The following is a 10,890-nucleotide window of genomic DNA, read 5'->3' as shown; positions in this document are numbered from 1 at the left end:
TTAGGTACTTTTACTTGTATTAGTAGCTTACATCTAGGCACTAGGATTGGTTAGGTTAACTTTTAAATAAGATTGTCTGGCCTAGTTTCTATACGCGTGGGACATTCTTAACAATAGCATGATATAGATATTCGCACTTTTGAAATATGCTTGAATTAAACATATTGCCATTGCGATGCTGTTGTTCCCTACCAGGTCCTTGTGTTGTCCTCCTGCACGCAGCAGAGGATGGGGAGTTCGTCAGGAGGCTGGTGGAGAAGCTGATGGGTCTGGGCTGGGGCGATCTATTCCAGACAGACATCTCCTGTCAGCAGGTCACAGGCACTCCTGGTGACGTCAGCCGCGCACAGCTCACGTCCACACTGACCCTCGGCAGCGTGAAACTTGTCGTGCCCGTGATCAGCAGACACCTGCTTGCTGACCAGTCCTCGCTCACGGTCGGACTGGAAACTGTCGTGAGGAACAACAAGCCTAGGTACGTCATTTGGCTGGACCAGAACAAGGATGACTTCCGTGAGTTCGGCACGTCAGCCGGCAGTACCCAACCCTGGAGGCGCCGGCCAGACGGGTCCAGCGGGACAGGGTTGAGGAGACGATGCCCGGCAGTAGTGTCAGGTGGATGTTAGGCATCGCCTATGATGTGCGTGACGCGCTCTGCAGACAAACAGGTGAGGGTGGACATGTCATGGCTGGGACATAATGTAATCAGCGGACTGTGATGTATTTAAGTCATTTTCATCTGATAGTCAAGTCAAGTCAAGGTTTATTGCGCAACATTTGTAAAACAGGTACAATGTAAGGCGAACATAGGTATATTGTATAAGACAACTAGCTACATGGTAGAATTAAACTTAAAACATAACAATAGATGTAGATCTAGGGATATGAAATACTCAAAGAAACACAGTGTACAATGTGAAACAAATCCAAAATGTTTGAACAGACTGCTTGCTTATAACATAAATCTATTACATACTACACTCATATGAACACTGAGAAAAACTATTGGGATGTCTTTGCTTAAATATGTGGACAACTTTTTAACCGAAATGCAATTTGCAGCCTCTTTTTTGCACTGATTGAAGGCTTACAACATAATAATAGCTGCTCCTGCAGAATAGATGCTACGTTTGTTTCGTTTGAAGAACATGTAGTATTGTCGTGTATGTATTTTATTGTAGTAATTAATGATAGACATTCAGATACTTTGTGAATTAACACGGTGTCCCTAACGTACATGTAGACCGACCCCGTTAGACTGACGTGTGCCGTTTGTCTGTCCATCTCCACAGGTGAACTGAGGGTGCCGTGCCGGGAGGCCTTGGACACCACTCGCACGTTCCTGGCTGACAACATGAACCTCCCAGCTGTTCTCACACGGCTGGAACAGGCGAACCAGCTGAGTCCGGCTGATGTCCGGGATATCCAGGTAAGGTAAACGATGGAACCGACAATTGTCATGATCAGAGTCTGGATAACAGCATCATTGCCACATGTACATCACATTCACACAGCGTTATTGGCTTTCAATATGCCCGTCCTGATTTGTATTTAACAAAATTTCACACACGGCAGCACACACTGACGAAAGAAAACTCTGAATAAGTTTTGTTTCGGAGGTTCCCAACACACAACACCATATGTTTCTACTATTGCCATATCAAGTAACGACCAGGGCTTCCATTATTAGCCCCCCAACGTGTGCATTGTACTGGAATGACACGTGTGCATAGATCCGTCTCTTCTGCCATTAAGGTGGAAGTCATAATAGGTTGTATTCGTCTATATAAAAGTTAGGTATGCAAAAGGAGCCCCTGTTGTTGCATTATGTTGTATTGAACGCCATACCTAGCACCGCCTGTCTCCTGAGCTCGCCCCACAGTCAGTACCTCCCAGTTGTAAATTTGTAATAGCTTTGGATATGCCCGCCATCGCCCGTCTCCACTCCTGTCTCTCGAGCTCGCTACACAGTCAATACCTGAGTACCTCCCATTAGTAAACTTTGTATTGGCTTTCGACACGCTCCCCATCGCCCATCTCTGTTCACATAATGGTCACCATGTGCATGAGCTGCAGCCGCACGCACTGCTTGGGAAACAACGAAAATATATGTTTCGGAGCCGCAACCCGATACACTACAGACGTGCCTACAGGTGTCTACTCTTTATATCGAGTAAAGCGTGAATTTTCCTTTAGTAACCCATACCGGTGTACTTAGCTCAGCACTCTGCTCTAACCCAGCAGACCTTGTGCAGCTTGTTTTTACACGGTTCACGAAGACTAGAAGAACGAAATAATGAAAGTTGCCGCATGGGTCTGTCACATGAAGGTTTCATTCTTGAGAATATAATTCATTATTCAACTTACATGTTCTAACAATGTGGTAAAATATAGTCTAGATCAGTCTACTACAAAATGCAGTACCTACTGAAATACGTGCTATGTACAGAATACATGGTACATACCACGTTTAGGTACATTACATTATGAGATGATGTTCCGATGTAGAAAAAATGTGTGTTACTTAGTTTATGGATGACTGGGGTTATTGTATTAATTGTCTACCACAAGGTGATGATTCGCACTGGATATCTTTTATTTATTGTTTATTTGACAAAATTTGAAAGAAATAGTGTGATATTGAGAAATGAAATTGTATCGAGCAGCAACGATTGGCATATACTTGTATAGGAGTAACACATCTTGCATGGGAACATGTATAAACTTATCTAGTTCAATTCTTAACACTCTCTGTTAAAACGCTGACAACCAACGTGCACAGAGGAAGCACACAATAACAGTAGTACAAAACTATCTACCAGTTGTTGGTCTAAGGTCACACCATCCCTGCCAGGATTTTCCCTCCCCCCAGAATCAAAACCTAACAGGCACAGATAAAGGATGAAAATACAAAAGTATATGTATGAAACCACCCTGCCGATGTTCCCTCCCCCAGGCGGAGCCTACACCAGTCAGCAGGGGGGAGCGGTTGGTAAGGATGCTGCTGTTTGTCAGGAGTCGGCAGGAGCCGTACGACTGGTTAGTGCGGGTCCTGCGGGAGGAAGGACAGGACTTCCTGGCGGAGGAGATGGAGGAACAGGAGCGGGACTGGGAGCGGTACTTCGGCATCGGGGAACAGCAGGCGGCACAGCCTGGTCAGCAAACGGTGCAGAGGGAAAATTTCGCACAGCAAGGTCAAGGTAGGCAGAACAAGGATCTCATGTTATTTTCTAGATATCAATACACAACATGCTACCGATAGACAGTATGTTATTTTTCTAGTTTCCATCCATGTATGAATTAGGATATGTACTGTAAATACATTTAATGTTGCGGTTGGAAATTATACTCGTTTGGGGGAAATTAAGTCATCATTTGACTAATTCTATTTCATTTCCTGCTACATTTCTTGTTACATCTAAAAATCGGGCCAATTACATTGTGATTTGAAAGAGGGAAGCAGTAATTTATATTAGAGGTAACAACCAATTTTATGTCAGACGTCTGTGTACTATCTGCAGTACGCGAAGTTTTTCATCAGGTGGAAATTGCCACCTGATGAAACAGGTGATAGATGGCCACCTAACGGTGAACGTCGGCAGTTTGGTGAAATCAGTTAGAAATTAGTTATTTAACGTCGGCAGTTATAATTTTTGGTGTGATAAATTAGTGGTGTAATATAGTAATCATACTTTATGTAACCGTTCTGCTGTAGATATGATGCAGAAACACCTACGTTATCCCGACGCGCGTGCGCACACACACACCACAACACCTTCCGAAGTCAAGTGTGTGATTCTGGGACAGACGGAGGCAGGGAAGACCAGTCTGCTCAACTGTATGATGAAGGGTCAAGGTCACGTGGAGGCTGAAACTGACAGGACCATAGGTGTTGACGTCATCACGTACCATGACACCAAGAATAACGTCAAGTACGAGATGTACGACTTCGGAGGTCACCAGATCTACCACTACACGCACCGGTTCTTCCTGACACGTCAGGCCCTGCACATCCTCAATGTAGACCTGCCAGGATACAAGTCTGAAGAGTTCCAGGAACGAGTGGGAACGTGGCTAACATCCGTGACTTCCCACGTGTTCAACCCGGCTATCCTTGTTGTAGGGACCAAAGTCGACCTGTTCCCGCCAGACAAGGCCGAGGAGATGATAGCAGCAGCTTGTTCCTCCATCCAGAGAGACATCCAGGCCGCTGAGAGTAAAATACAAACCAAGCTGAACGAAGAGATTCAACTCTGTCAGAAGGCGGTGGATACAGCGAACGGTGGATCAAACCTGACTGGACATTTCTACGGTCTCACTAGAGACGACATCTTGGCCAAGAAAGTGTCACTGGAGAAGTTACTTGACGGACGACCCAAAGGTCTGTTAAACGTGCAGGTTATCCCGGTCAGCAGCAAGACGTTCCAGGGTATCGAAGCTCTGTGCGACAAGATGGCAGAAATGGTGAAGGACGAGCGATTGTTCCCTGCTGCCCGCCAAGAGCTGCCGACTTCCTGGACCAAACTGACAGAAAACATCAAGACTTCAGGACGGCCGTACCTTCATGTCAGGGATTGTCAGGACGTCGGAGCAGCTGCAGGGATGAAGGAGTCAGACGTCCTGAACGCGCTCAGCTATCTGCACGTGACCGGACAGATCCTGTTCTACAACCACATCAGGGGGATGGAAGATCTGGTCTTCCCGGACCCAACCATCATCCTCACACTCTTCAAGCAGATTTTCAGGCATGACCTATCGGCATATCTGGACAACATAGCCGAGTCTCTCTCTGAACATACCCGAGCGCAGTTTGCTGAAGACAGGTCGTCCTTCCTGAAGACGGGCAGGGCAAGCGACAGTTTCATGAAGAACCTGCTTGGAGACAACATTGCCACCTTCAACAGTCTTCTTCCCCTGATGAAGCACTTCGGCCTGTGTTACTCAGGGTCGGTGATCTTTCCAACAGAGCTTCCTGCCGCCCAGCCTGACGAGGTGACGCGCTGCTGGCCAGAGGTTGTGCCATCAGGCGGAGAGGAGATCTCTGTTACTACAGAGTACAGCCAAGAGCCGCCTCTGGGTCTACCGGAAACCATGGTCTCCCGTATCCTGTCCATGGAGCAGACCACACGCAGCCTCCTCACCAAGGACACAGTTGTCGTTCATGTTGGAGAGAACTCAGAAGACGTCATGTACCGCCATTTCCCTACAAGAGAAGAAATCCGGATCCGGGGAGAGCCGGAGAAGGCGTGGCGCCAGGTTCAGACGGTAGCGAAGGTGATGGAGGCCTGTTGGGACGAGTTTCCTGCCTTGTACTTCAGTAACAGTGTTGGAAGCGGAGAAACAACAAAGTCGCTCACTATAGAAGCTGTGAGGCGTCACGTGCCGGGTGACTTGTTGAGAATGTCGGAAGGAAACTGGGAACGGCCACTTAATATTACTGACGTCAAAACGCCTGAGGACGTCATCGGCAAATATTTCATCGGTAAGTACGACATGCGTCTTTATCTAGAGTAATTAAGGGACATTATTGCTTTTTACGCGCGTAAGAAAAGTAGGTCTTAGATATATACTACATAGTGGATACATAATAGATAAAGGCATCACTCAGTTACCGTAATTGTTTCTTCATCTTATTTTCGACTCTATCTTATCTTAATGTCACAGATTCACTTTGAAAAATACTCCTGCTCACCTCTAATGTTTAAAAAGTACTATTACTTCAAGTGTGCCCCAATGTGCCAACTCTTATGTAAGATACATGACATCCTCCTGTCCAGACAACAGACTGTTCCAGATCAGCAGGGCTGTTGGTGAGGAGTGGACCCGGCTGGGACAGGAGCTGGGGCTGAACAGGGCCGTGCTGGACAACATCATTGATGGGAAGTACGGTATCTTAACTGGTAAGGACACCCAGCAGGCGTTCCAGATGCTGAAGGCGTGGCGCACCAAGACCCCCCACGGACCGCTCCACTACCTGCCGCAGCTGGAGGAAACACTGCAGAACATAGGCAAACCGGACCTGGCTGCAGCTGTACAGGGGGTGTATAAGGTGAATTCTTTTATACTTGATGAATAAAAGTATAACTTTTGTGGCAGATTACAGGAGAGGAGAATTTCTGAAACAGGAATTTTGGTATGGGGGGCAATGCCCGCATTTCCATAACCGAATGGATGATATCGATTTATCTCAATGACGCTGTTAGGAATGATAATGCCTGTAAGAACGTTCAGATGCTGACGTCACAGTCAGGAGTGACGTCATTGATAGCCATTCCCTCGATGGAGCTCGATCGATATGTCGTATTTGAAATGTCTTAGAGTTTGTCTAACGTATGGTCAGGATGTCACACTTGTTATTTCGCTATTTAGACCTACATGTAATTAGTAATGTAATAACATGAATATTCACATATAAACATGTATGATTCTCTTGTACTTGGTACTGAACCCTCCACATACATGTATATGATCAGCTACACCGATATCACATATATGCAGGACTACCGTGATCCCTTGCCGTTACAAGAGATCAGTCCTGAGATGACCGAAGACACCGAATGGTGAGTAGCCGTTTAAACATGCAGCTAGGAACATGCAACCACCAGCAATGGTAATGATACGGTATAATTTTAAGACGTTAAGACAGTGGTAATGTTATTATTGAAATATTACTCTTCTATTTACAGAAATTACAGAACTTATTGGTAGCAATTCCAACAGACACATAGACAATATACGTCATCAGGTTCGGCGTTCATCCTACATCTGCATGTCCAATGTGAACAAGCATCGTCCATCTGCCATACACTTCTGCTAAGTTGGAACGTATCAAGGTCTGACCTGGGCATTGTGACGCCCTACCCGCCGTGTCACACCTGTATGTTTGAACACCTGGCTACAATACCTGTGTTTATCTCCTCAGGTCCCTCCGCCTGCCAGGTGAAGGAAAGTACCTGTGCAGACGGACCGACCTGGGCGTGGTGACGCCCTACCCGCTGCACGTGACCTACAGGAGTGCGAACTGGTCCGACAACTGGCAGCAGGACCAGGGATGGATGCCGGTGGGTCCGCTCTTCTCCATCCAGTGTGAGGATGTGGAGGGGCCGGTGGACATCATGCTGCCGCACGTGCTGCACGTTACAAACGATGCTGGTCAGTATATATTTCAGAATGATATCTTCTCTGGCCCACAAAACTACAAAGAAGTATATACTTATAGCCATTCACCATTTCAATCCTGACTTCTTCCTTTAATTATCTTTATTATGAATTTCTCATTGATCATCATCATATCGTTTCGTGCCAATACTACATGTTTTCGCCAAACTATTACCCGCAAATCTAAATAGATTTGATGCAGTTTTACAACGGCTGTCGTGATTTAAATCCTTACTTCAGAGGCTAATCTAGCAGACATGCGGGTCGTCCATGTTGTCGGAGGTGAAATTGAGTTTCTGCCCGTCTCTTCGATCACTTCAACCCACATCTGCACCAGATTCGAGAAGGGCAGCCTGTTTGGTCCTGTGATGAAGAAGATTGCTGCCAAGTTCTATCCAAGGAATGGTCTTTGTGTTGTGTTCGGACCACGAAACTTCTTGCCGGAATGTCAAGTCCATGTCTACATTGCTTCCAACGCCCTGGTAGCTCTTCAGGTGAGGGATTCAGCTCAAATGGTCGAACCCATTACTTACAATGGCTCGAAATTAATTTTGGGAATAGGTGTACTGGTGAAAAGAATTAAAAGGACGCACAACTAAAGAGGACTTAAGAATATGCTGTAATGTACGTAACCCTACACAAATATATATGAGCACCGATCGGTGCACCCATTGTCAAAATTCAGGTTCACTGCTCTAGTTTTGCGTGCACAAATGTACGTGACTATGCACCGAGCCCTGCCAATTAGATGTGTCTTCGCGTGTTATACATTAGTTCCTTAAAAAGTAGGATATGAGATTTTGCTGTTTCAGCTTGTATTCCATCTCTGTGCTTTGTTAAGATTCTAACTGAACTCTTCCCTATCTATCAAGACTCTGGAGGATCTGGAAGCGTTAGACGGGTACATCAGGTGGGATCAGGACCAGTGTGTGCTGCAGTCAGGAGAGACGTATCGGCTTGAGGTGTCCGTCAGAAACGGAGAAGACGCCACAATGCCTACAAATCCTGAGGTACTTACCAGTTCTTTTGATGATGGTATTTCTTTTCATCCCCGTTTATCAAACTTTGCTACTTTAATTTTATAATTCCATGTGCATCAATATCAATGCCCATGAAATGAAATGTGTATCTAAGAAATATCTCTGGGTATTTTCACAGGGTCTCGTTTTCTATGACACATTGGAGACGGACAAGTTCTACAAGAAATTTCGGGTGGAAGTTGACCTCAAGAAAGTTACGCCATTGAAGAAGTATCAGCCGGCGTTCAAGATGCTGTTGAAGAATGCTGCCGGGACGACGGTTTGTCAGTTCATCACCACCAAAGGTAGGGAGACATTTGGGTTAATAAGAAATGTCGTTCTTCGATGTTTACTGGTGCATATATTGGTTGCTGTTTGTAAGGTTTTTGCAAAACAAGTCTTGAGCTACAGTCACACGAGAATAGAGTTTCACTCTGATTGCATCATCAGAACATATACATTAGTGATTCTGTAGACCAGAGACACCAGATTTGATCACTGCTTCTACAATTTCCCCCCCAAAGGGCAGCGACTGCAGTTTTCAGACACCGACAGCGGTGAGAGTGACAGCGGGTTGTCCTCTGAGCCTGCGAGCACAGCATTCCTGAGAGATGAAGGTCACGATCCAGGCATCTGTAAGCACTGCCTTTTCTGAAATAAGTAACTAACTTAATTACTTACTTATCTTTAAGTATTATCCATGAAACCATCAGCTATCTATCTACTTATCTCTCGGTGAGGCATGCAGCAACAAATGTTATAATCTACTCGGTGTTTCTTGTTTGTCAAAATTCAGGTAGAGCCGTAGTGGGTATATATTAAACCTCGTGTCACATGGGGATAATATAAGGATTTAACATCATGTTTCACAACATATATGTGATAACTGTATATCTTTGGAATATTATTACTGGCTGTTCTCTGTATCCTGTTGTTGTCATAACTTATTTACAGCACACGATCTTCCGAAAGGCAAGACGGTATGTCGCTTCGTTTTTCCCAGATGAGAACTTTAAGCCCAAAAGTTACAAAAGCTGGAAACGCTTGTTTACAATATCCCTCCAGCAGGAAGACGTGCTGATAGCGGACGTGCCACAGAGCCAGGCGCTCACACCCGCAGGAAGAGGAAGTCCAGCCGGACGTCGGCAAAAGGTGAGAACATCGATACCCAAAACGCTTTGTCTATAAACTTGGAGAGCTTTAATGTTTGCCTGAACGTAAAAAAAATAAATTAGTGCCCTTTTAGTCTGTAGCTGTTTCCTCCTTGTCGTTACTTATAATGCATACGCGTGAGGCATCAGGACCAAATTAATTCGTACGACTTTACAATTATGTATAAAGATGTAAATGATTTTTTTCTGATGTCTTCCCAACAGGCAAGAAGCTGAAAGGCAGAGACCAGAGAGGCGCAGATGTGCCCTCTAAAAGAAGGAAAGAGGAAAGTTCAACTGGTGAGAGTTTGGAAGGAATGTCTCGGAAATAACCTAAGATTCCCCTTCCCTTCACAAATTATTGACAACATCTTTGGCAATCAGGAGGGATCGTTTTGAAAAAAAAAAACACCCAATGTTTTCTTCCAGAAAGAGACGTTGTAGTTGCAGCACTCAAAGTATGGCTATACTGCAATGTATTCAAAGTTTTGTATAGTTATTCACAAAATTATGATATACTACGTGGCGTATAAGTTCTCATTTTCTTTGACATATAGACAAATTCTTAAGGAGTCATTGTATTGTATTGTCATTGTTTAATTGTTCCAGTTCTATCTCGAATAAAAAAACTTTTACCACAAGAAAAGTACAAAATGGTATGAACTATCTTGTAATTCTAAGTTGAAATCTATTTGAAGTTTACCTGTGCTTTCTATTCCAGCCAGAGTTTCAGTCCTGTTGGTTAGTGACGAGTACTGCACGTCAAAGGGCGGAATCTCCACAATTAATCTAAGTGCCGCGCGCGTGCTCTCCGCCGCGGGTGCCAAGGTCTACGCTACCGTGTTGGAGGCAAGTCCACAAGACGAGAGGGATGCAGAACGAGACGGAGTGAGACTCCTCAAGCCTCATCTTCATCCTGACAGCAGCGCGAAGCCGTCCTTAGAGTGGCTGACTGTGTACCACAAACATCACTTTCCACACATCCCATCAGATATCTGCTGCATTGTGGGCCATGTTGACGTCACAAGCAGAGCAGCCAGGAATATTAAGGGAGAGCGATTTCCATACGCCAAACTCGCCATGTTTGGTCACGTGGCACCAGAGGAGACAGAGCACTACAAGAGTGACGAGAAGGCCTTGGGTGTGGGGAGGAAGGAAGCCAGCATCAAGGACGACATTGGCAAGGCTGATGTCGTCTTCTCGGTAGGACCGCGCATTCACCGCCATTACGACAGGTTCCTCCGTCAGCGTCACGTGACTCACCACATCTTCCTACCGGAGCCTTCAAAGGTGTTCCGTGAAGCAAATGTGACCTTTGAAGATGATACTGTCCGAAAGCCAGAGAGAGTTATTCTGTCCATCGGCAGGGTGCGGAATGTGGAGATGCTGAAAGGTCACGACCTGGCCGCAGGATCCATAGACATGGCGGCACAGCGGCTTGACAATCAGTACACACTGAGGCTGAGAGTCCGCGGCATCGATGAGAACGACTTCAAGGATAGCAAGAGAATCCTGGAGGAGAAGCTGAGATCCGGCCGGGTCAAACCCACCCTGCTTCCGTA

This window comes from Branchiostoma floridae, chromosome 3, assembly GCF_000003815.2.
Source record: "Branchiostoma floridae strain S238N-H82 chromosome 3, Bfl_VNyyK, whole genome shotgun sequence".
Lineage (NCBI taxonomy): Eukaryota > Metazoa > Chordata > Leptocardii > Amphioxiformes > Branchiostomatidae > Branchiostoma > Branchiostoma floridae.
This window is presented reverse-complemented; position numbering follows the sequence as displayed.